The sequence below is a fragment of the Anopheles funestus genome (genome assembly GCF_943734845.2).
Source record: "Anopheles funestus chromosome X unlocalized genomic scaffold, idAnoFuneDA-416_04 X_unloc_57, whole genome shotgun sequence".
Lineage (NCBI taxonomy): Eukaryota > Metazoa > Arthropoda > Insecta > Diptera > Culicidae > Anopheles > Anopheles funestus.
The window spans coordinates 73,064-99,253 of record NW_026045184.1 but is presented as its reverse complement, the minus strand read 5'-3'; the positions used below and the strand labels follow the sequence as shown (position 1 = coordinate 99,253).

Sequence of the window (26,190 nt, the reverse complement as noted above, 5' to 3'; positions counted from 1 at the left end):
GGAACGGGAAATCACTAAAATGCCCATCTAGTCGGGATTGGGGACTGCAACGGTCCCCATGAACCTGGAATTTCTAGTAAGCACTAGTCATTAGCTAGTGCTGATTACGTCCCTGCCCTTTGTACACACCGCCCGTCGCTACTACCGATGGATTATTTAGTGAGGTTTCTGGAGGCTTACCTTCCGCGGTTCCTTCGTGAGCTGCAGCTGGCATGGCTGAAGTTGACCGAACTTGATGATTTAGAGGAAGTAAAAGTCGTAACAAGGTTTCCGTAGGTGAACCTGCGGAAGGATCATTACTGATGATCGTCCGCGAGTGACCAACCATGGGCTGCCTTCGGTGTAGCTCGGTCGCTCGCTTGCTATGTGTCAGAATTTGTTGAAAGCAAACTCGTTCGTTGTACACTTTGATGGGCAACCATCACTGTGTCTCCGTGCCGTGCTAGATCTCCCCTAGCCGTAAGGCACTTTGAACGCCCCTTCGACGACGAGTTACAAGAGTGTGGTATGTGTCATAATCTGGTGAAGCTTTCTGCATGTGATGTGCCTTGTGTGGATCCGTGGCCATCGCATTGTGTCTGGTGTGTAGGTACCCAGACACTTAAGCAAACTCGATCGTTGTACACTTTGATGGGCAACCATCACTGTGTCTCCGTGCCGAGCTAGATCTCCCCTAGCCGTAAGGTACTTTGAACGCCCCTTCGACGACGAGTTACAAGAGTGTGGTATGTGTCATAATCTGGTGAAGCTTTCTGCATGTGATGTGCCTTGTGTGGATCCGTGGCCATCGCATTGTGTCTGGTGTGTAGGTACCCAGACACTTAAGCAAACTCGATCGTTGTACACTTTGATGGGTGACCATCACTGTGTCTCCGTGCCGTGCTAGATCTCCCCTAGCCGTAAGGTACTTTGAACGCCCCTTCGACGACGAGTTACAAGAGTGTGGTATGTGTCATAATCTGGTGAAGCTTTCTGCATGTGATGTGTCTTGTGTGGATCCGTGGCCATCGCATTGTGTCTGGTGTGTAGGTACCCAGACACTTAAGCAAACTCGATCGTTGTACACTTTGATGGGCAACCATCACTGTGTCCCCGTGCCGTGCTAGATCTCCCCTAGCCGTCAGGCACTTTGAACGCCCCTTCGACGACGAGTTACAAGAGTGTGGTATGTGTCAGAATCTGGTGAAGCTTTTTGCATGTGATGTGCCTTGTGTGGATCCGTGGCCATTGCATTGTGTGGTGTGTAGGTACCCAGACACTTAAGCAAACTCGATCGTTGTACACTTTGATGGGTGACCATCACTGTGTCTCCGTGCCGAGCTAGATCTCCCCTAGCCGTAAGGTACTTTGAACGCCCCTTCGACGACGAGTTACAAGAGTGTGGTATGTGTCATAATCTGGTGAAGCTTTCTGCATGTGATGTGCCTTGTGTGGATCCGTGGCCATCGCATTGTGTCTGGTGTGTAGGTACCCAGACACTTAAGCAAACTCGATCGTTGTACACTTTGATGGGTGACCATCACTGTGTCTCCGTGCCGTGCTAGATCTCCCCTAGCCGTAAGGTACTTTGAACGCCCCTTCGACGACGAGTTACAAGAGTGTGGTATGTGTCATAATCTGGTGAAGCTTTCTGCATGTGATGTGTCTTGTGTGGATCCGTGGCCATCGCATTGTGTCTGGTGTGTAGGTACCCAGACACTTAAGCAAACTCGATCGTTGTACACTTTGATGGGCAACCATCACTGTGTCTCCGTGCCGAGCTAGATCTCCCCTAGCCGTAAGGTACTTTGAACGCCCCTTCGACGACGAGTTACAAGAGTGTGGTATGTGTCATAATCTGGTGAAGCTTTCTGCATGTGATGTGCCTTGTGTGGATCCGTGGCCATCGCATTGTGTCTGGTGTGTAGGTACCCAGACACTTAAGCAAACTCGATCGTTGTACACTTTGATGGGCAACCATCACTGTGTCTCCGTGCCGAGCTAGATCTCCCCTAGCCGTAAGGTACTTTGAACGCCCCTTCGACGACGAGTTACAAGAGTGTGGTATGTGTCATAATCTGGTGAAGCTTTCTGCATGTGATGTGCCTTGTGTGGATCCGTGGCCATCGCATTGTGTCTGGTGTGTAGGTACCCAGACACTTAAGCAAACTCGATCGTTGTACACTTTGATGGGTGACCATCACTGTGTCTCCGTGCCGTGCTAGATCTCCCCTAGCCGTAAGGTACTTTGAACGCCCCTTCGACGACGAGTTACAAGAGTGTGGTATGTGTCATAATCTGGTGAAGCTTTCTGCATGTGATGTGTCTTGTGTGGATCCGTGGCCATCGCATTGTGTCTGGTGTGTAGGTACCCAGACACTTAAGCAAACTCGATCGTTGTACACTTTGATGGGCAACCATCACTGTGTCTCCGTGCCGAGCTAGATCTCCCCTAGCCGTAAGGTACTTTGAACGCCCCTTCGACGACGAGTTACAAGAGTGTGGTATGTGTCATAATCTGGTGAAGCTTTCTGCATGTGATGTGCCTTGTGTGGATCCGTGGCCATCGCATTGTGTCTGGTGTGTAGGTACCCAGACACTTAAGCAAACTCGATCGTTGTACACTTTGATGGGCAACCATCACTGTGTCTCCGTGCCGAGCTAGATCTCCCCTAGCCGTAAGGTACTTTGAACGCCCCTTCGACGACGAGTTACAAGAGTGTGGTATGTGTCATAATCTGGTGAAGCTTTCTGCATGTGATGTGCCTTGTGTGGATCCGTGGCCATTGCATTGTGTCTGGTGTGTAGGTACCCAGACACTTAAGCAAACTCGATCGTTGTACACTTTGATGGGTGACCATCACTGTGTCTCCGTGCCGAGCTAGATCTCCCCTAGCCGTAAGGTACTTTGAACGCCCCTTCGACGACGAGTTACAAGAGTGTGGTATGTGTCATAATCTGGTGAAGCTTTCTGCATGTGATGTGCCTTGTGTGGATCCGTGGCCATCGCATTGTGTCTGGTGTGTAGGTACCCAGACACTTAAGCAAACTCGATCGTTGTACACTTTGATGGGCAACCATCACTGTGTCTCCGTGCCGAGCTAGATCTCCCCTAGCCGTAAGGTACTTTGAACGCCCCTTCGACGACGAGTTACAAGAGTGTGGTATGTGTCAGAATCTGGTGAAGCTTTCTGCATGTGATGTGCCTTGTGTGGATCCGTGGCCATTGCATTGTGTCTGGTGTGTAGGTACCCAGACACTTAAGCAAACTCGATCGTTGTACACTTTGATGGGTGACCATCACTGTGTCTCCGTGCCGTGCTAGATCTCCCCTAGCCGTAAGGCACTTTGAACGCCCCTTCGACGACGAGTTACAAGAGTGTGGTATGTGTCAGAATCTGGTGAAGCTTTCTGCATGTGATGTGCCTTGTGTGGATCCGTGGCCATCGCATTGTGTCTGGTGTGTAGGTACCCAGACACTTAAGCAAACTCGATCGTTGTACACTTTGATGGGCAACCATCACTGTGTCCCCGTGCCGAGCTAGATCTCCCCTAGCCGTAAGGTACTTTGAACGCCCCTTCGACGACGAGTTACAAGAGTGTGGTATGTGTCATAATCTGGTGAAGCTTTCTGCATGTGATGTGCCTTGTGTGGATCCGTGGCCATTGCATTGTGTCTGGTGTGTAGGTACCCAGACACTTAAGCAAACTCGATCGTTGTACACTGTGATGGGCGAGCATCACTGTGTCTCCGTGCCGTGCTAGATCTCCCCTAGCCGTAAGGCACTTTGAACGCCCCTTCGACGACGAGTTACAAGAGTGTGGTATGTGTCATAATCTGGTGAAGCTTTCTGCATGTGATGTGCCTTGTGTGGATCCGTGGCCATTGCATTGTGTCTGGTGTGTAGGTACCCAGACACTTAAGCAAACTCGATCGTTGTACACTTTGATGGGCAACCATCACTGTGTCTCCGTGCCGTGCTAGATCTCCCCTAGCCGTAAGGCACTTTGAACGCCCCTTCGACGACGAGTTACAAGAGTGTGGTATGTGTCAGAATCTGGTGAAGCTTTCTGCATGTGATGTGCCTTGTGTGGATCCGTGGCCATCGCATTGTGTCTGGTGTGTAGGTACCCAGACACTTAAGCAAACTCGATCGTTGTACACTTTGATGGGCAACCATCACTGTGTCCCCGTGCCGTGCTAGATCTCCCCTAGCCGTCAGGCACTTTGAACGCCCCTTCGACGACGAGTTACAAGAGTGTGGTATGTGTCAGAATCTGGTGAAGCTTTCTGCATGTGATGTGCCTTGTGTGGATCCGTGGCCATTGCATTGTGTCTGGTGTGTAGGTACCCAGACACTTAGAACGCTTGCGCGGAAAGCAAACTCGATCGTTGTACACTTTGATGGGTGACCATCACTGTGTCTCCGTGCCGTGCTAGATCTCCCCTAGCCGTAAGGTACTTTGAACGCCCCTTCGACGACGAGTTACAAGAGTGTGGTATGTGTCAGAATCTGGTGAAGCTTTTTGCATGTGATGTGCCTTGTGTGGATCCGTGGCCATTGCATTGTGTCTGGTGTGTAGGTACCCAGACACTTAAGCAAACTCGTTCGTTGTACACTTTGATGGGTGACCATCACTGTGTCTCCGTGCCGAGCTAGATCTCCCCTAGCCGTAAGGTACTTTGAACGCCCCTTCGACGACGAGTTACAAGAGTGTGGTATGTGTCATAATCTGGTGAAGCTTTCTGCATGTGATGTGCCTTGTGTGGATCCGTGGCCATCGCATTGTGTCTGGTGTGTAGGTACCCAGACACTTAAGCAAACTCGATCGTTGTACACTTTGATGGGCAACCATCACTGTGTCTCCGTGCCGAGCTAGATCTCCCCTAGCCGTAAGGTACTTTGAACGCCCCTTCGACGACGAGTTACAAGAGTGTGGTATGTGTCATAATCTGGTGAAGCTTTCTGCATGTGATGTGCCTTGTGTGGATCCGTGGCCATCGCATTGTGTCTGGTGTGTAGGTACCCAGACACTTAAGCAAACTCGATCGTTGTACACTTTGATGGGCAACCATCACTGTGTCTCCGTGCCGAGCTAGATCTCCCCTAGCCGTAAGGTACTTTGAACGCCCCTTCGACGACGAGTTACAAGAGTGTGGTATGTGTCATAATCTGGTGAAGCTTTCTGCATGTGATGTGCCTTGTGTGGATCCGTGGCCATCGCATTGTGTCTGGTGTGTAGGTACCCAGACACTTAAGCAAACTCGATCGTTGTACACTTTGATGGGCAACCATCACTGTGTCTCCGTGCCGAGCTAGATCTCCCCTAGCCGTAAGGTACTTTGAACGCCCCTTCGACGACGAGTTACAAGAGTGTGGTATGTGTCAGAATCTGGTGAAGCTTTTTGCATGTGATGTGCCTTGTGTGGATCCGTGGCCATCGCATTGTGTCTGGTGTGTAGGTACCCAGACACTTAAGCAAACTCGATCGTTGTACACTTTGATGGGCAACCATCACTGTGTCTCCGTGCCGAGCTAGATCTCCCCTAGCCGTAAGGTACTTTGAACGCCCCTTCGACGACGAGTTACAAGAGTGTGGTATGTGTCAGAATCTGGTGAAGCTTTTTGCATGTGATGTGCCTTGTGTGGATCCGTGGCCATTGCATTGTGTCTGGTGTGTAGGTACCCAGACACTTAAGCAAACTCGATCGTTGTACACTTTGATGGGCAACCATCACTGTGTCTCCGTGCCGTGCTAGATCTCCCCTAGCCGTAAGGCACTTTGAACGCCCCTTCGACGACGAGTTACAAGAGTGTGGTATGTGTCAGAATCTGGTGAAGCTTCTGCATGTGATGTGCCTTGTGTGGATCCGTGGCCATTGCATTGTGCCTGGTGCTTAGATACCCAGACACTTAGAACGCTTGCGCGGAAGTCATTCCATTGGTTCATTCCAAAAGTCTTCGGACTTATAAAATATTACAAGTGTCGACTCTCTCGGACCGAAAATAAGAAGACAACTACGAATAACAAGAAAAAGAAGCTAATAATGGAAAGTATTCTTCTTCAAAGTAGGAACAAAAATTTTACAAGTGTTGAAAAATTTCCTAAGTCCAAAAAATTTTCTAAGTCCAGAAAATTTTCTAAGTCCATCAAAATGGAAGAAGAAGAAGAAGAAGAAGAAACAGAAGTTGAAAATTTTTCTAAGTCCAAAAAATTTTCTAAGTCCAGAAAATTTTCTAAGTCCAAAGTGTTGGACCAATTTCCGAAGGCCCATAGGTTGCACTGAATTTTCCTAAGTTGGCCACAAGTACCCATGAGGTATCGAGAAGGTTCACCCGAAGGACATAATATGTCCCAAAGTACCGATAGAGCACCCACAAAGAGCACCCAATTGGCCTAAGTTGGCCAAAAGTACCGATAGAGTACCCACAAGTAGCACTGAGTTGGCCTAAGTTGGCCAAAAGTACCGATAGAGTACCCACAAATAGCACCGAATGGGCCTAAGTTGGCCAAAAGTACCGATAGAGTACCCACAAGAAGCACTGAGTTGGCCTAAGTTGGCCAAAAGTACCGATAGAGTACCCACAAATAGCACCCAGTTGGCCTAAGTTGGCCAAAAGTACCGATAAAGCACCCACAAGTAGCACCCAATTGGCCTATGTTGGCCAAAAGTACCGATAGAGTACCCACAAATAGCACCCAGTTGGCCTAAGTTGGCCAAAAGTACCGATAGAGCACCCACAAGTAGCACCCAATTGGCCTATGTTGGCCAAAAGTACCGATAGAGTACCCACAAATAGCACCGAATGGGCCTAAGTTGGCCAAAAGTACCGATAGAGTACCCACAAATAGCACCGCGTTGGCCTAAGTTGGCCAAAAGTACCGATAGAGTACCCACAAGTAGCACTGAGTTGGCCTAAGTTGGCCAAAAGTACTGATAGAGTACCCACAAATAGCACCGAATGGGCCTAACATGGCCAAAAGTACCGATAGAGTACCCACAAATAGCACCGAATGGGCCTAACATGGCCAAAAGTACCGATAGAGCACCCACATATAGCACCCCATTGGCCTAAGTTGGCCAAAAGTACCGATAGAGTACCCACAAAGAGCACCCAATTGGCCTAAGTTGGCCAAAAGTACCGCCAAGTAGCACCATAGAGGCCCGAGTAGAGCGAAATGTGGGCCAAATTGAACATTTGAAAATTTTTACAAGTCCAGAAAATTTTCTAAGTCCAGAAAATTTTCTAAGTCCAAAGAGTTGGACAAATTTCCTTAGGCCCAAAGGTTGCACTGAATGTTCCTAAGTTGGCCATCAGTACCCATGAAGTATAGCGAAGGTTCACCCGAAAGACACAATACGCCCTAAAGTACCCACAGAGTACCCACAAGTTGCACCCAATTGGCCTAAGTTGGCCAGAAGTACCGACAAGTACCACCATAGAAGCCCGAGTAGAGCGAAATGTGGGCCAAAGTACCGAGTAGTTGCCACAAATGCCCAAATGGATACCAAAATGTGGTACCAAGTACCTAACTGTTGCAACAAATGCTAGCTTTCTGAGCAAAAGCTGTGGACCAATTTCGTAGAAGAACCGCCTAGGCGAAAAGGCAAAAATCGCCGAAGCTGGCCCGCTCGCAGAGCTCGCGGGCCAGGAGATACTCATAGGGCGATTTACTAGAGTGGGGAACTTGAGAATTTTTGTGTCCGAGACTTTGGGCAACTTCGCGGCCGCCCCCTTAAAGTAAAAGATTTTCTCTGGGTGCCTAAAATTCGCAATTCCCGCAAAGTCGGGAAGACGTTAAAGTTTTTGCCCAAAAAATGGCCATCGATTTAAGGTGATTTTCCAATAAGAAAATGCTTCCTATTTTGAATTTTTTCGAATATTTCCTAAACTAAGCGTCGGAGCACATGGCCGTGGAGGAACTTTTGGTAGCTTTTGGCAAGGGCTATCGGATGAAATAATGCGAAAGGCCATCGGAGCAATATTGGATTAATGCGGGCCCATAAACGTACCTAAGAAGTGAAAATTGGTACCTTGCACGCAGGATGCAAGAAATGCTTGAGTGTTAACCAACATCGGTACCAAGTACCTAGGTTATATCGAGTGCGTAGATGGAAGTCGGTACCGAAGGGAAACCTTCCTAGGCTAGGTGCACGCAAGTGAGTATGGATCGATCAGTAGAAAGATGGGAAGCCATAGGAAACCTTCCTAGGCTAGGTGCACGCAAGTGAGTATGGATCGATCAGTAGAAAGATGGGAAGCCATAGGAAACCTTCCTAGGCTAGGTGCACGCAAGTGAGTATGGATCGATCAGTAGAAAGATGGGAAGCCATAGGAAACCTTCCTAGGCTAGGTGCACGCAAGTGAGTATGGATCGATCAGTAGAAAGATGGGAAGCCATAGGAAACCTTCCTAGGCTAGGTGCACGCAAGTGAGTATGGATCGATCAGTAGAAAGATGGGAAGCCATAGGAAACCTTCCTAGGCTAGGTGCACGCAAGTGAGTATGGATCGATCAGTAGAAAGATGGGAAGCCATAGGAAACCTTCCTAGGCTAGGTGCACGCAAGTGAGTATGGATCGATCAGTAGAAAGATGGGAAGCCATAGGAAACCTTCCTAGGCTAGGTGCACGCAAGTGAGTATGGATCGATCAGTAGAAAGATGGGAAGCCATAGGAAACCTTCCTAGGCTAGGTGCACGCAAGTGAGTATGGATCGATCAGTAGAAAGATGGGAAGCCATAGGAAACCTTCCTAGGCTAGGTGCACGCAAGTGAGTATGGATCGATCAGTAGAAAGATGGGAAGCCATAGGAAACCTTCCTAGGCTAGGTGCACGCAAGTGAGTATGGATCGATCAGTAGAAAGATGGGAAGCCATAGGAAACCTTCCTAGGCTAGGTGCACGCAAGTGAGTATGGATCGATCAGTAGAAAGATGGGAAGCCATAGGAAACCTTCCTAGGCTAGGTGCACGCAAGTGAGTATGGATCGATCAGTAGAAAGATGGGAAGCCATAGGAAACCTTCCTAGGCTAGGTGCACGCAAGTGAGTATGGATCGATCAGTAGAAAGATGGGAAGCCATAGGAAACCTTCCTAGGCTAGGTGCACGCAAGTGAGTATGGATCGATCAGTAGAAAGATGGGAAGCCATAGGAAACCTTCCTAGGCTAGGTGCACGCAAGTGAGTATGGATCGATCAGTAGAAAGATGGGAAGCCATAGGAAACCTTCCTAGGCTAGGTGCACGCAAGTGAGTATGGATCGATCAGTAGAAAGATGGGAAGCCATAGGAAACCTTCCTAGGCTAGGTGCACGCAAGTGAGTATGGATCGATCAGTAGAAAGATGGGAAGCCCAAGGAAACCTTCCTAGGCTAGGTGCACGCAAGTGAGTATGGATCGATCAGTAGAAAGATGGGAAGCCCAAGGAAACCTTCCTAGGCTAGGTGCACGCAAGTGAGTATGGATCGATCAGTAGAAAGATGGGAAGCCATAGGAAACCTTCCTAGGCTAGGTGCACGCAAGTGAGTATGGATCGATCAGTAGAAAGATGGGAAGCCCAAGGAAACCTTCCTAGGCTAGGTGCACGCAAGTGAGTATGGATCGATCAGTAGAAAGATGGGAAGCCATAGGAAACCTTCCTAGGCTAGGTGCACGCAAGTGAGTATGGATCGATCAGTAGAAAGATGGGAAGCCATAGGAAACCTTCCTAGGCTAGGTGCACGCAAGTGAGTATGGATCGATCAGTAGAAAGATGGGAAGCCCAAGGAAACCTTCTTAGGCTAGGTGCACGCAAGTGAGTATGGATCGATCAGTAGAAAGATGGGAAGCCATAGGAAACCTTCCTAGGCTAGGTGCACGCAAGTGAGTATGGATCGATCAGTAGAAAGATGGGAAGCCCAAGGAAACCTTCCTAGGCTAGGTGCACGCAAGTGAGTATGGATCGATCAGTAGAAAGATGGGAAGCCATAGGAAACCTTCCTAGGCTAGGTGCACGCAAGTGAGTATGGATCGATCAGTAGAAAGATGGGAAGCCATAGGAAACCTTCCTAGGCTAGGTGCACGCAAGTGAGTATGGATCGATCAGTAGAAAGATGGGAAGCCCAAGGAAACCTTCTTAGGCTAGGTGCACGCAAGTGAGTATGGATCGATCAGTAGAAAGATGGGAAGCCATAGGAAACCTTCCTAGGCTAGGTGCACGCAAGTGAGTATGGATCGATCAGTAGAAAGATGGGAAGCCCAAGGAAACCTTCCTAGGCTAGGTGCACGCAAGTGAGTATGGATCGATCAGTAGAAAGATGGGAAGCCATAGGAAACCTTCCTAGGCTAGGTGCACGCAAGTGAGTATGGATCGATCAGTAGAAAGATGGGAAGCCATAGGAAACCTTCCTAGGCTAGGTGCACGCAAGTGAGTATGGATCGATCAGTAGAAAGATGGGAAGCCATAGGAAACCTTCCTAGGCTAGGTGCACGCAAGTGAGTATGGATCGATCAGTAGAAAGATGGGAAGCCCAAGGAAACCTTCCTAGGCTAGGTGCACGCAAGTGAGTATGGATCGATCAGTAGAAAGATGGGAAGCCCAAGGAAACCTTCCTAGGCTAGGTGCACGCAAGTGAGTATGGATCGATCAGTAGAAAGATGGGAAGCCATAGGAAACCTTCCTAGGCTAGGTGCACGCAAGTGAGTATGGATCGATCAGTAGAAAGATGGGAAGCCCAAGGAAACCTTCCTAGGCTAGGTGCACGCAAGTGAGTATGGATCGATCAGTAGAAAGATGGGAAGCCATAGGAAACCTTCCTAGGCTAGGTGCACGCAAGTGAGTATGGATCGATCAGTAGAAAGATGGGAAGCCATAGGAAACCTTCCTAGGCTAGGTGCACGCAAGTGAGTATGGATCGATCAGTAGAAAGATGGGAAGCCCAAGGAAACCTTCTTAGGCTAGGTGCACGCAAGTGAGTATGGATCGATCAGTAGAAAGATGGGAAGCCATAGGAAACCTTCCTAGGCTAGGTGCACGCAAGTGAGTATGGATCGATCAGTAGAAAGATGGGAAGCCATAGGAAACCTTCCTAGGCTAGGTGCACGCAAGTGAGTATGGATCGATCAGTAGAAAGATGGGAAGCCCAAGGAAACCTTCCTAGGCTAGGTGCACGCAAGTGAGTATGGATCGATCAGTAGAAAGATGGGAAGCCCAAGGAAACCTTCCTAGGCTAGGTGCACGCAAGTGAGTATGGATCGATCAGTAGAAAGATGGGAAGCCATAGGAAACCTTCCTAGGCTAGGTGCACGCAAGTGAGTATGGATCGATCAGTAGAAAGATGGGAAGCCCAAGGAAACCTTCCTAGGCTAGGTGCACGCAAGTGAGTATGGATCGATCAGTAGAAAGATGGGAAGCCATAGGAAACCTTCCTAGGCTAGGTGCACGCAAGTGAGTATGGATCGATCAGTAGAAAGATGGGAAGCCCAAGGAAACCTTCCTAGGCTAGGTGCACGCAAGTGAGTATGGATCGATCAGTAGAAAGATGGGAAGCCATAGGAAACCTTCCTAGGCTAGGTGCACGCAAGTGAGTATGGATCGATCAGTAGAAAGATGGGAAGCCATAGGAAACCTTCCTAGGCTAGGTGCACGCAAGTGAGTATGGATCGATCAGTAGAAAGATGGGAAGCCCAAGGAAACCTTCCTAGGCTAGGTGCACGCAAGTGAGTATGGATCGATCAGTAGAAAGATGGGAAGCCCAAGGAAACCTTCCTAGGCTAGGTGCACGCAAGTGAGTATGGATCGATCAGTAGAAAGATGGGAAGCCATAGGAAACCTTCCTAGGCTAGGTGCACGCAAGTGAGTATGGATCGATCAGTAGAAAGATGGGAAGCCCAAGGAAACCTTCCTAGGCTAGGTGCACGCAAGTGAGTATGGATCGATCAGTAGAAAGATGGGAAGCCATAGGAAACCTTCCTAGGCTAGGTGCACGCAAGTGAGTATGGATCGATCAGTAGAAAGATGGGAAGCCATAGGAAACCTTCCTAGGCTAGGTGCACGCAAGTGAGTATGGATCGATCAGTAGAAAGATGGGAAGCCATAGGAAACCTTCCTAGGCTAGGTGCACGCAAGTGAGTATGGATCGATCAGTAGAAAGATGGGAAGCCATAGGAAACCTTCCTAGGCTAGGTGCACGCAAGTGAGTATGGATCGATCAGTAGAAAGATGGGAAGCCATAGGAAACCTTCCTAGGCTAGGTGCACGCAAGTGAGTATGGATCGATCAGTAGAAAGATGGGAAGCCATAGGAAACCTTCCTAGGCTAGGTGCACGCAAGTGAGTATGGATCGATCAGTAGAAAGATGGGAAGCCCAAGGAAACCTTCCTAGGCTAGGTGCACGCAAGTGAGTATGGATCGATCAGTAGAAAGATGGGAAGCCCAAGGAAACCTTCCTAGGCTAGGTGCACGCAAGTGAGTATGGATCGATCAGTAGAAAGATGGGAAGCCCAAGGAAACCTTCCTAGGCTAGGTGCACGCAAGTGAGTATGGATCGATCAGTAGAAAGATGGGAAGCCATAGGAAACCTTCCTAGGCTAGGTGCACGCAAGTGAGTATGGATCGATCAGTAGAAAGATGGGAAGCCATAGGAAACCTTCCTAGGCTAGGTGCACGCAAGTGAGTATGGATCGATCAGTAGAAAGATGGGAAGGCATAGGAAACCTTCCTAGGCTAGGTGCACGCAAGTGAGTATGGATCGATCAGTAGAAAGATGGGAAGCCATAGGAAACCTTCCTAGGCTAGGTGCACGCAAGTGAGTATGGATCGATCAGTAGAAAGATGGGAAGCCATAGGAAACCTTCCTAGGCTAGGTGCACGCAAGTGAGTATGGATCGATCAGTAGAAAGATGGGAAGCCCAAGGAAACCTTCCTAGGCTAGGTGCACGCAAGTGAGTATGGATCGATCAGTAGAAAGATGGGAAGCCATAGGAAACCTTCCTAGGCTAGGTGCACGCAAGTGAGTATGGATCGATCAGTAGAAAGATGGGAAGCCCAAGGAAACCTTCCTAGGCTAGGTGCACGCAAGTGAGTATGGATCGATCAGTAGAAAGATGGGAAGCCCAAGGAAACCTTCCTAGGCTAGGTGCACGCAAGTGAGTATGGATCGATCAGTAGAAAGATGGGAAGCCATAGGAAACCTTCCTAGGCTAGGTGCACGCAAGTGAGTATGGATCGATCAGTAGAAAGATGGGAAGCCCAAGGAAACCTTCCTAGGCTAGGTGCACGCAAGTGAGTATGGATCGATCAGTAGAAAGATGGGAAGCCCAAGGAAACCTTCCTAGGCTAGGTGCACGCAAGTGAGTATGGATCGATCAGTAGAAAGATGGGAAGCCATAGGAAACCTTCCTAGGCTAGGTGCACGCAAGTGAGTATGGATCGATCAGTAGAAAGATGGGAAGCCATAGGAAACCTTCCTAGGCTAGGTGCACGCAAGTGAGTATGGATCGATCAGTAGAAAGATGGGAAGCCATAGGAAACCTTCCTAGGCTAGGTGCACGCAAGTGAGTATGGATCGATCAGTAGAAAGATGGGAAGCCATAGGAAACCTTCCTAGGCTAGGTGCACGCAAGTGAGTATGGATCGATCAGTAGAAAGATGGGAAGCCATAGGAAACCTTCCTAGGCTAGGTGCACGCAAGTGAGTATGGATCGATCAGTAGAAAGATGGGAAGCCCAAGGAAACCTTCCTAGGCTAGGTGCACGCAAGTGAGTATGGATCGATCAGTAGAAAGTGGGAAGCCCATTACCAAATGCCCTAGTGAAGACCGTAAACGAATATCATGAACCGATAAGGAGCACCAAATGCCCTAGTGAAGACCGTAAACGAATATCATGAACCGATAAGGAGCACCAAATGCCCTAGTGAAGACCGTAAACGAATATCATGAACCGATAAGGAGCACCAAATGCCCTAGTGAAGACCGTAAACGAATATCATGAACCGAGAAGTAGCAACGAATGCCTGAAAAAGTACCAAGTCCACGGTATAGAGTAACGAGAGTTAACCGCCGTGATGTATGCAATGAGGGCAGCCATTGCATGGGTTTTGGACTTGGTTCGCGAATAACTTTTTTGCTAGACATCGGACAAAGTTGACGTGGAAGAACGAAATGTAGCATTTGGTGCCACCTATCCAAAACTTTTTCAAGATTGAAGATCCGATCGATACAGCCTGAGTTATAGGCAAAAGTTGGTGCAAAATTGAGCATTTTTAATGGTGAAAAATCGGTACTCCTCGAATAGCTCCTGTTGGAAGCATCGGACCACATGGTCGTGGAGAAACATATTGTAGCGCGCGGTGTCAAGTATCGACACCCAAAACCGCATGTCCGATGGACGGAAAATGACCAAGTTATAGTGAAAACTTGGTTGCACCAAATTCCCGAAGAAGTGCAACGAGAAGGTGAATGCGATGGTTGTTCGTCGAATAGCTCCGGCCACAGACATGGTAGCGATTAGTGGTGCATGGAAGAAATCTAGCCACAAGTGCCATCTACCCATGGCCAGAAGAAAGTGTGGCCATATCTTGGATACCGGCGGAGCTATGGGGCAAATATGGGCCAAAAATGGTGCAAGTTGGACCAAAAATCCGAAAAAGTACCTAGGTAAATGCGATGGTTGTTCGTCGAATAGCTCCGGCCACAGACATGGTAGCGATTAGTGGTGCATGGAAGAAATCTAGCCACAAGTGCCATCTACCCATGGCCAGAAGAAAGTGTGGCCATATCTTGGATACCGGCGGAGCTATGGGGCAAATATGGGCCAAAAATGGTGCAAGTTGGACCAAAAATCCGACCAAGTGCGCGAGGCGCTTTCGTGAATAGCTCCGGCCACAGACATGGTAGCGATTAGTGGTGCATGGAAGAAATCTAGCCACAAGTGCCATCTACCCATGGCCAGAAGAAAGTGTGGCCATATCTTGGATACCGGCGGAGCTATGGGGCAAATATGGGCCAAAAATGGTGCAAGTTGGACCAAAAATCCGACCAAGTGCGCGAGGCGCTTTCGTGAATAGCTCCGGCCACAGACATGGTAGCGATTAGTGGTGCATGGAAGAAATCTAGCCACAAGTGCCATCTACCCATGGCCAGAAGAAAGTGTGGCCATATCTTGGATACCGGCGGAGCTATGGGGCAAATATGGGCCAAAAATGGTGCAAGTTGGACCAAAAATCCGACCAAGTGCGCGAGGCGCTTTCGTGAATAGCTCCGGCCAGAGACATGGTAGCGATTAGTAGTGCATGGAAGAAATCTAGCCACAAGTGCCATCTACCCATGGCCAGAAGAAAGTGTGGCCATATCTTGGATACCGGCGGAGCTATGGGGCAAATATGGGCCAAAAATGGTGCAAGTTGGACCAAAAATCCGACCAAGTGCGCGAGGCGCTTTCGTGAATAGCTCCGGCCACAGACATGGTAGCGATTAGTGGTGCATGGAAGAAATCTAGCCACAAGTGCCATCTACCCATGGCCAGAAGAAAGTGTGGCCATATCTTGGATACCGGCGGAGCTATGGGGCAAATATGGGCCAAAAATGGTGCAAGTTGGACCAAAAATCCGACCAAGTGCGCGAGGCGCTTTCGTGAATAGCTCCGGCCACAGACATGGTAGCGATTAGTGGTGCATGGAAGAAATCTAGCCACAAGTGCCATCTACCCATGGCCAGAAGAAAGTGTGGCCATATCTTGGATACCGGCGGAGCTATGGGGCAAATATGGGCCAAAAATGGTGCAAGTTGGACCAAAAATCCGACCAAGTGCGCGAGGCGCTTTCGTGAATAGCTCCGGCCACAGACATGGTAGCGATTAGTGGTGCATGGAAGAAATCTAGCCACAAGTGCCATCTACCCATGGCCAGAAGAAAGTGTGGCCATATCTTGGATACCGGCGGAGCTATGGGGCAAATACGGGCCAAAAATGGTGAAGTTGGACCAAAAATCCGAAAAAGTACCTAGGTAAATGCGATGGTTGTTCGTCGAATAGCTCCGGCCACAGACATGGTAGCGATTAGTGGTGCATGGAAGAAATCTAGCCACAAGTGCCATCTACCCATGGCCAGAAGAAAGTGTGGCCATATCTTGGATACCGGCGGAGCTATGGGGCAAATACGGGCCAACAATGGTGCCAGGTGGACCAAAAATCCGACCAAGTGCGCGAGGCGCTTTCGTGAATAGCTCCGGCCACAGACATGGTAGCGATTAGTGGTGCATGGAAGAAATCTAGCCACAAGTGCCATCTACCCATGGCCAGAAGAAAGTGTGGCCATATCTTGGATACCGGCGGAGCTATGGGGCAAATATGGGCCAAAAATGGTGCAAGTTGGACCAAAAATCCGACCAAGTGCGCGAGGCGCTTTCGTGAATAGCTCCGGCCACAGACATGGTAGCGATTAGTGGTGCATGGAAGAAATCTAGCCACAAGTGCCATCTACCCATGGCCAGAAGAAAGTGTGGCCATATCTTGGATACCGGCGGAGCTATGGGGCAAATATGGGCCAAAAATGGTGCAAGTTGGACCAAAAATCCGACCAAGTGCGCGAGGCGCTTTCGTGAATAGCTCCGGCCAGAGACATGGTAGCGATTAGTAGTGCATGGAAGAAATCTAGCCACAAGTGCCATCTACCCATGGCCAGAAGAAAGTGTTGCGATATCTTGGATACCGGCGGAGCTATGGGGCAAATATGGGCCAAAAATGGTGCAAGTTGGACCAAAAATCCGAAAAAGTACCTAGGTAAATGCGATGGTTGTTCGTCGAATAGCTCCGGCCACAGACATGGTAGCGATTAGTGGTGCATGGAAGAAATCTAGCCACAAGTGCCATCTACCCATGGCCAGAAGAAAGTGTGGCCATATCTTGGATACCGGCGGAGCTATGGGGCAAATATGGGCCAAAAAATGGTGCAAGTTGGACCAAAAATCCGAAAAAGTACCTAGGTAAATGCGATGGTTGTTCGTCGAATAGCTCCGGCCACAGACATGGTAGCGATTAGTGGTGCATGGAAGAAATCTAGCCAAAAGTGCCATCTACCCATGGCCAGAAGAAAGTGTGGCCATATCTTGGATACCGGCGGAGCTATGGGGCAAATATGGGCCAAAAATGGTGCAAGTTGGACCAAAAATCCGAAAAAGTACCTAGGTAAATGCGATGGTTGTTCGTCGAATAGCTCCGGTCACAGACATGGTAGCGATTAGTGGTGCATGGAAGAAATCTAGCCACAAGTGCCATCTAGCCATGGCCAGAAGAAAGTGTGGCCATATCTTGGATACCGGCGGAGCTATGGGGCAAATATGGACCAAAAATGGGTAAAATTGTACGGTCCAAAGCCAAGGGTAAATTTTTTTATTCCTCTAATAACTTCTAGTACAGACATTGAATCGGTTGGTGATGTATGGATGAAATGTAGCAAACAGTTGGAACTACCCATAAAATCTTAAAGATTGACGATCCAATGTATAGAACCGGAGTAATGTGCGATACTTGGTGAAAAATCGAGTGAAAAATTAGCTATAAACTGTTTTTGGCCCATAACTCGAATACTAGACATCGGAAGGGGGGGTCGTAGAACGATTTTTTGTTGCCCTATCGATTCCCTATCGAACGAGCAAAAGTTGTTTTTTTGACCAAAAAGGACCCCTACTCTAGTAAAATTGGCCTGATTTTACTAGTCCCCGGTACCCGTACAGGCAAAATGAGCAAAATGCTCAAGTATGAATGGTTTTTGGCCCATAACTCGAATACTAGACGTCGCAGGGGGGTGTCGTGGAACAATTTTTGGTAGCCCTTGAAATTATCTATCGAATGACATATACTTGATTTTTTGACCAAAAAGTTCCTAGACTAGTAAAAATCGCATCATTTTACTAGAGTCGGGTACCCTGGACGAAAAACCGCTATAATTGCGGTTTTTGGCTAATAACTCGAATACTAGACGTCGCAGGGGGGTGTCGTGGAACAATTTTTGGTAGCCCTTGAAATTATCTATCGAATGACATATACTTGATTTTTGGCCAAAAAGTTCCCTAGACTAGTAAAAATCGCATCATTTTACTAGAGTCGGGTACCCTGGACGAAAAACCGCTTAAGTTGCGGTTTTTGGCTAATAACTCGAATACTAGACGTCGCAGGGGGGTGTCGTGGAACAATTTTTGGTAGCCCTTGAAATTATCTATCGAATGACATATACTTGATTTTTGGCCAAAAAGTTCCCTAGACTAGTAAAAATCGCATCATTTTACTAGAGTCGGGTACCCTGGACGAAAAACCGCTTAAGTTGCGGTTTTTGGCTAATAACTCGAATACTAGACGTCGCAGGGGGGTGTCGTGGAACAATTTTTGGTAGCCCTTGAAATTATCTATCGAATGACATATACTTGATTTTTTGACCAAAAAGTTCCTAGACTAGTAAAAATCGCATCATTTTACTAGAGTCGGGTACCCTGTACGAAAAACCGCTATAGTTGCGGTTTTTGGTCAATAACTCGAATACTAGACGTCGGAGGGGGGTGCCGTAGAACAATTTTTTGTAGCCCTTGAAATTACCTTTCGAATGATATATAGTGGTTTTTTGGTCAAACAGTGACCCCGAGACTAGTAACCCTCCATACACAAAACCGCCTAAAAAGTTTTGGTTTTGCAAAATTTTGAAAAGTGCGTCAAAAAAATTTTTTCAAAAAGTACCAAATCGTGATCAGAACTCACTATAGACCATAAAAAGTGAAATCCGATGGTCATTTGCAACACTTGGTCAATCGAGAAAAATTTCACTTTTTTACTAGAGTCGGGTACCCTGAACGAAAAATCGCTCAAGTGATGGTTTTTGGCCAATAACTCGAATACTAGACGTCGGAGGGGGGTGCCGTAGAACAATTTTTTGTAGCCCTTGAAATTACCTTTCGAATGATATATAGTGGTTTTTCGGTCAAACAGTGACCCCGAGACTAGTAACCCTCCATACACAAAACCGCCTACAAAAACTTTGTTTTGAAAAATTTTGAAAAGTTCAAAAAAAATTTTTTTTCAAAAACTACTAAAACGTGATAAGAACTTACTATAGACCATAAAAAGTGATATCCGATGATAATTTGCAAAAGTTGGTAACTAGTAAAAAATTTCACTTTTTTACTAGAGTCGGTGCAACGAGAAAAAAAAAGTCCGTGATGGAGAAAAATGGCACGTTTTCCACGCCTGTACGCTTTCGTTTACTATATAGGGGGTAGGTGAGCCAGAAGCATGATTTTGACTGAGTATGTATCTTTATGAATTGGACCCTTCTAAATCGATTGAGACTACCCCCAGGACGATCGGACGACTGCTTCTGGCTCAAAATGTGGTTTTTAGATTTTGATCGTCAATTATGCGAGAAAAAATCGATTAGAAGTAAAGATACGAAATGCTTGGTCTAAGTTGGGAAACGACTTCGGATATTTGTTGGACGTTGTCGTAGAAGGTCCGAGGACCAAGGAAAAGTGATTTCCAAGTGGATTTATGCACTATTAGTCGATGGTAAGATGTGAAATTAGTAGAACTTACCATACAATTTGCGAAGTTGAAGCAATCGGTTGATGATTATGGTACTGTCTGTCCAATTTGGTGGTTCGGAATGAGTGAAACGATGTTGATGATGGATAGACGTTGCGATTGCCCCCGATCGGGGAACAAATAGTGGTCTTTAAGGTCCAAGTACCTATGTTTTGGTAAGCAGAACTGAGAGTTAAAGGATGAAAGTCGGCCATTCCTAATATCATCCTATCGGTGGTTCGCGAGTTGTTTGAGGACCGGAGCAGCTCGCGATGAAACGGTCCTAGGGTATTGGTTATCCATCCAAGGAAGAGTAAATGCGATCCTAGATGTGTGTCGTTGGCCGTTCTACCGGCATCGCCTATAGATGAGATATCGACGGGCATGCCTTACTCGAAAGTTGAATTCTAGGATCGATGGTCAAACAGACCTATGAGCGATAAACCAAACTGAACACGTATTGATGTCGGCTTTTCCTATCATTTGATGCCGCAGGTTGTTTAGGGACCGGAGCAACTTGCGGCCGAGACGGTCCCCGGGGGTTTCTTTCTCCAAGGAGTGGAAACTATTAAGCAAGAGTTGTAGCAAGATACGATCCTCTGATGTGTCGTTGGCCGTTCATGCGGTATCGCCTGTCGATGAGATATCGATGGGCATGCCTTACTCTACCGACCTTCTAATTGAGAGTATTAATCAGGGATCGATGGTCAAACAAGACCAATGAGCGATAAACCAAACTGAACACGTATTGATGTCGGCTTTTCCTATCATTTGATGCCGCAGGTTGTTTAGGGACCGGAGCAGCTTGCGGCCGAGACGGTCCCCGGGGGTTTCTTTCTCCAAGGAGAAGAAACGATTAAGCAAAAGTTGTAGCAAGATACGATCCTCTGATGTGTCGTTGGCCGTTCAAGCGGTATCGCCTGTCGATGAGATATCGATGGGCATGCCTTACTCTCCCGACTGGATTACTGAGAGTTTAATCAGGGATCGATGGTCAAACAGACCAATGAGCGATAAACCAAACTGAACACGTATTGATGTCGGCATTTCCTATCATTTGTCGCAGGTTGTTTAGGGACCGGAGCAGCTTGCGACCGAGACGGTCCCCGGGGGTTTCTTTCTCTAAGGAGTGGAAACGATTAAGCAAAAGTCGTAGCAATAATCGATCACCTGATGTGTCGTTGGCCGTTCTTGCGGTATCGCCTGTCGATGAGATATCGATGGGCATGCCTTACTCTCCTGACTGTTTAATTGAGAGTTATAATCAGGGATCGATGGTCAAAAAGACCTATGAGCGATAAACCAAACTGAACACGTGTTGATGTCGGCATTTCCTATCATTTGTCGCAGGTTGTTTAGGGACCGGAGCAGCTTGCGACCGAGACGGTCCCTTCCCGAAAGATGGTGAACCGAGTCGTCTGGCGTAAAAACCGGACGACTCGAAAGGGCTTGACCCTTTCAAGTGAGCGATAATCACATTCTACGCTCAGTTCGACAGCTACAAGGCAATCACTCGCTATGTTCAGAGCTAATACATGCAACATGCCGGCATTGTTTCCACCGACGCATGGATTCAAGACTGGTGCACTTATTAGTTAAACCGTTCGCCTCCGGGTGTTTCGAGTTCAAGTCTGGATGAGGATTGATCTTGCTGGTAATAGCTTGAGCCCCTGAATAAGGGGTCGAAGCGTACATCTTGAGACCATGTACAACATATTACCAAATCGGCACCATGGGTTCGGGTGCAAGTGATGTAACCGTGAAAGATGTTGAGCAGCCCAACATCGGTTTACACACGCATAATAGGAAGGCAGCGCTGTCGACTGGTCAGTCGTGTAAGAAGTGTGCATTATCGATCACAAATATATTGGTGATCTGTAGGTTGCGCATACACCATGCCCGGTGTAAAGTGCCGTGGTCCCCCCCGGGGGGCTGCATCAAACCGTTCGCCACGCGAACTACCCAATGGAACGAAAACTATGCATTTAATAAGAAGAAGAGATGATAATGAAACACGGTCGATTTAAGAGTTGAAAACGTTGAAATACCTATAAGCAAGTCTTAAGTTGGTGGTGACCGTTACGCCCCAACAAATTGGTGCCTTACCCTACACCAAAGAGCCATTCAACATGGTTCAAGTGAGCGATAATCACGCTCTACGCTCAGTATGACAGCTGCAAGGCAATCACTCGCTAAGTTCAGAGCTAATACATGCAACACGCCGGCATTGTTTCCACCGACGCATGGATTCAAGACTGGTGCACTTATTAGTTAAACCGTTCGCCTCCAGGTGTTTCGAGTTCAAGTCTGGATGAGGATTGTTCTTGCTGGTAATAGCTTGAGCCCCTGAATAAGGGGTCGAAGCGTACATTTTGAGAGTTAATGTACAACATATTACCAAATCGGCACCATGGGTTCGGGTGCAAGTGATGTAACCGTGAAAGATGTTGAGCAGCCCAACATCGGTTTACACACGCATAATAGGAAGGCAGCGCTGTCGACTGGTCAGTCGTGTAAGAAGTGTGCATTATCGATCTCCAATATATGAGCTCAGTATGACAGCCCAATTGGTAATCCTCGGGACCTCCAGAAAGGAAGCTGGATGAGGATTACCAAATCGAAAGTTGATAAGTGTAGTGGTACCACTTAGTCAACTTGTATCCCGAAAGATGGTGAACCGAGTCGTCTGGCGTAAAAACCGGACGACTCGAAAGGGCTTGACCCTTTCAAGTGAGCGATAATCACATTCTACGCTCAGTTCGACAGCTACAAGGCAATCACTCGCTATGTTCAGAGCTAATACATGCAACATGCCGGCATTGTTTCCACCGACGCATGGATTCAAGACTGGTGCACTTATTAGTTAAACCGTTCGCCTCCGGGTGTTTCGAGTTCAAGTCTGGATGAGGATTGTTCTTGCTGGTAATAGCTTGAGCCCCTGAATAAGGGGTCGAAGCGTACATCTTGAGACCATGTACAACATATTACCAAATCGGCACCATGGGTTCGGGTGCAAGTGATGTAACCGTGAAAGATGTTGAGCAGCCCAACATCGGTTTACACACGCATAATAGGAAGGCAGCGCTGTCGACTGGTCAGTCGTGTAAGAAGTGTGCATTATCGATCACAAATATATTGGTGATCTGTAGGTTGCGCATACACCATGCCCGGTGTAAAGTGCCGTGGTCCCCCCCGGGGGGCTGCATCAAACCGTTCGCCACGCGAACTACCCAATGGAACGAACTCGATGCATTTAATAAGAAGAAGAGATGATAATGAAACACGGTCGATTAAAGAGTTGAAAACGTTGAAATACCTATAAGCAAGTCTTAAGTTGGTGGTTTCGTTGTGCCCCAACAAATTGGTGCCTTACCCTACACCAAAGAGCCATTCAACATGGTTCAAGTGAGCGATAATCACATTCTACGCTCAGTTCGACAGCTACAAGGCAATCACTCGCTATGTTCAGAGCTAATACATGCAACATGCCGGCATTGTTTCCACCGACGCATGGATTCAAGACTGGTGCACTTATTAGTTAAACCGTTCGCCTCCGGGTGTTTCGAGTTCAAGTCTGGATGAGGATTGTTCTTGCTGGTAATAGCTTGAGCCCCTGAATAAGGGGTCGAAGCGTACATCTTGAGACCATGTACAACATATTACCAAATCGGCACCATGGGTTCGGGTGCAAGTGATGTAACCGTGAAAGATGTTGAGCAGCCCAACATCGGTTTACACACGCATAATAGGAAGGCAGCGCTGTCGACTGGTCAGTCGTGTAAGAAGTGTGCATTATCGATCACAAATATATTGGTGATCTGTAGGTTGCGCATACACCATGCCCGGTGTAAAGTGCCGTGGTCCCCCCCGGGGGGCTGCATCAAACCGTTCGCCACGCGAACTACCCAATGGAACGAACTCGATGCATTTAATAAGAAGAAGAGATGATAATGAAACACGGTCGATTTAAGAGTTGAAAACGTTGAAATGCCTATAAGCAAGTCTTAAGTTGGTGGTTTCGTTGTGCCCCAACAAATTGGTGCCTTACCCTACACCAAAGAGCCATTCAACATGGTTCAAGTGAGCGATAATCACATTCTACGCTCAGTTCGACAGCTACAAGGCAATCACTCGCTATGTTCAGAGCTAATACATGCAACATGCCGGCATTGTTTCCACCGACGCATGGATTCAAGACTGGTGCACTTATTAGTTAAACCGTTCGCCTCCGGGTGTTTCGAGTTCAAGTCTGGATGAGGATTGTTCTTGCTGGTAATAGCTTGAGCCCCTGAATAAGGGGTCGAAGCGTACATCTTGAGACCATGTACAACATATTACCAAATCGGCACCATGGGTTCGGGTGCAAGTGATGTAACCGTGAAAGATGTTGAGCAGCCCAACATCGGTTTACACACGCATAATAGGAAGGCAGCGCTGTCGACTGGTCAGTCGTGTAAGAAGTGTGCATTATCGATCACAAATATATGAGCTCAGTATGACAGCCCAATTGGTAATCCTCGGGACCTCCAGAAGGGAAGCTGGATGAGGATTACCAAATCGAAAGTTGATAAGTGTAGTGGTACCACTTAGTCAACTTGTATCCCGAAAGATGGTGAACCGAGTCGTCTGGCGTAAAAACCGGACGACTCGAAAGGGCTTGACCCTTTCAAGTGAGCGATAATCACATTCTACGCTCAGTTCGACAGCTACAAGGCAATCACTCGCTAAGTTCAGAGCTAATACATGCAACACGCCGGCATTGTTTCCACCGACGCATGGATTCAAGACTGGTGCACTTATTAGTTAAACCGTTCGCCTCCGGGTGTTTCGAGTTCAAGTCTGGATGAGGATTGATCTTGCTGGTAATAGCTTGAGCCCCTGAATAAGGGGTCGAAGCGTACATCTTGAGACCATGTACAACATATTACCAAATCGGCACCATGGGTTCGGGTGCAAGTGATGTAACCGTGAAAGATGTTGAGCAGCCCAACATCGGTTTACACACGCATAATAGGAAGGCAGCGCTGTCGACTGGTCAGTCGTGTAAGAAGTGTGCATTATCGATCACAAATATATTGGTGATCTGTAGGTTGCGCATACACCATGCCCGGTGTAAAGTGCCGTGGTCCCCCCCGGGGGGCTGCATCAAACCGTTCGCCACGCGAACTACCCAATGGAACGAACTCGATGCATTTAATAAGAAGAAGAGATGATAATGAAACACGGTCGATTAAAGAGTTGAAAACGTTGAAATACCTATAAGCAAGTCTTAAGTTGGTGGTGACCGTTACGCCCCAACAAATTGGTGCCTTACCCTACACCAAAGAGCCATTCAACATGGTTCAAGTGAGCGATAATCACGCTCTACGCTCAGTATGACAGCTGCAAGGCAATCACTCGCTAAGTTCAGAGCTAATACATGCAACACGCCGGCATTGTTTCCACCGACGCATGGATTCAAGACTGGTGCACTTATTAGTTAAACCGTTCGCCTGCGGGTGTTTCGAGTTCAAGTCTGGATGAGGATTGTTCTTGCTGGTAATAGCTTGAGCCCCTGAATAAGGGGCCGAAGCGTACATCTTGAGAGTAAATGTACAACATATTACCAAATCGGCACCGTGGGTTCTGGTGCAAGTGATGTAACCATGAAAGATGTTGAGCAGCCCAACATCGGTTTACACACGCATAAGGGGTTTATTGTTATCTGTAGGTTGCGCATACACCATACCCGGTGTAAAGTGCCGTGGTCCCCCAGGGGGCTGCATCAAAACGTTCGCCATGCGAACTACCCAATGGAACGAACTCGATGTATTGAAAGAGATGAACAATTAATAGCGAGAATAGGGGCCCGGAAGCAATTCCGCGGCCCTACGGTCGATTCAAGAGTTGAAACGTTGTACAATCGTGGATAGCACCTAGTGCTAATATGGTGAGAGATAATGTGTGAGGAAATTTAGTTTCCTAAAGTTTAGTTAGTGGTTTCCGTTGTGCCCTAACAAACTTAAAGTTGGTGGTGACCGTTACACCCCAACAAATTGGTGCCTTACCCAACACCAAAGAGCCATTCCATATGGTTCTAGAGAGAGAGAGTTGTGTGGAAATTTATTTCCCACTAAGCGAGTGTGTGTCTGTAGTGGAACGAATTCTGGTTGATCCTACCAGTAATATACGCTTGTCTCAAAGGTTAAGCCATGCATGTCTAAGTACAAACATAAATGAATGTGAAACCGCATAAGGCTCAGTATAACAGCTATAATTCACAAGATCATCCTACCACTAGTTACTTGGATAACTGTGGAAAATCCAGAGCTAATACATGCAACATGCCGGGACTGTTGCCCTCGCGGGTAGCTGAACTGGTGCACTTATTAGTTAAACCAATCGCCTCCGGGCGGCTTGAGTTGAAGTCTGGATAAGGACGCAGATCGTATGGTCGCTTGTCGACTGACGACAGATCTTTCAAATGTCTGCCCTATCAACTATTGATGGTAGTGTAGAGGACTACCATGGTTGCGACGGGTAACGGGGAATCAGGGTTCGATTCCGGAGAGGGAGCCTGAGAAATGGCTACCACATCCAAGGAAGGCAGCAGGCGCGTAAATTACCCAATCCCAGTACGGGGAGGTAGTGACGAGAAATAACAATATGGACCTCTCTAACGAT

General features: G+C 47.7%; 1 long non-coding RNA gene across 1 annotated transcript in view; it reads left to right on the top strand.

Moving 5' to 3' along the window:
• The first annotated feature begins 820 nt into the window (after positions 1–820).
• The window catches only part of LOC125773841 (uncharacterized), a 33,413-nt gene continuing 8,043 nt past the window's right edge, over positions 821–26,190 (top strand). Inside the window, exons 1-4 of the long non-coding RNA XR_007420408.1 lie at positions 821–1,029; positions 1,468–1,687; positions 2,128–2,347; positions 3,668–4,327. This is a non-coding gene — a long non-coding RNA (uncharacterized LOC125773841). The remainder of the gene's footprint in view (positions 1,030–1,467; positions 1,688–2,127; positions 2,348–3,667; positions 4,328–26,190) is intronic.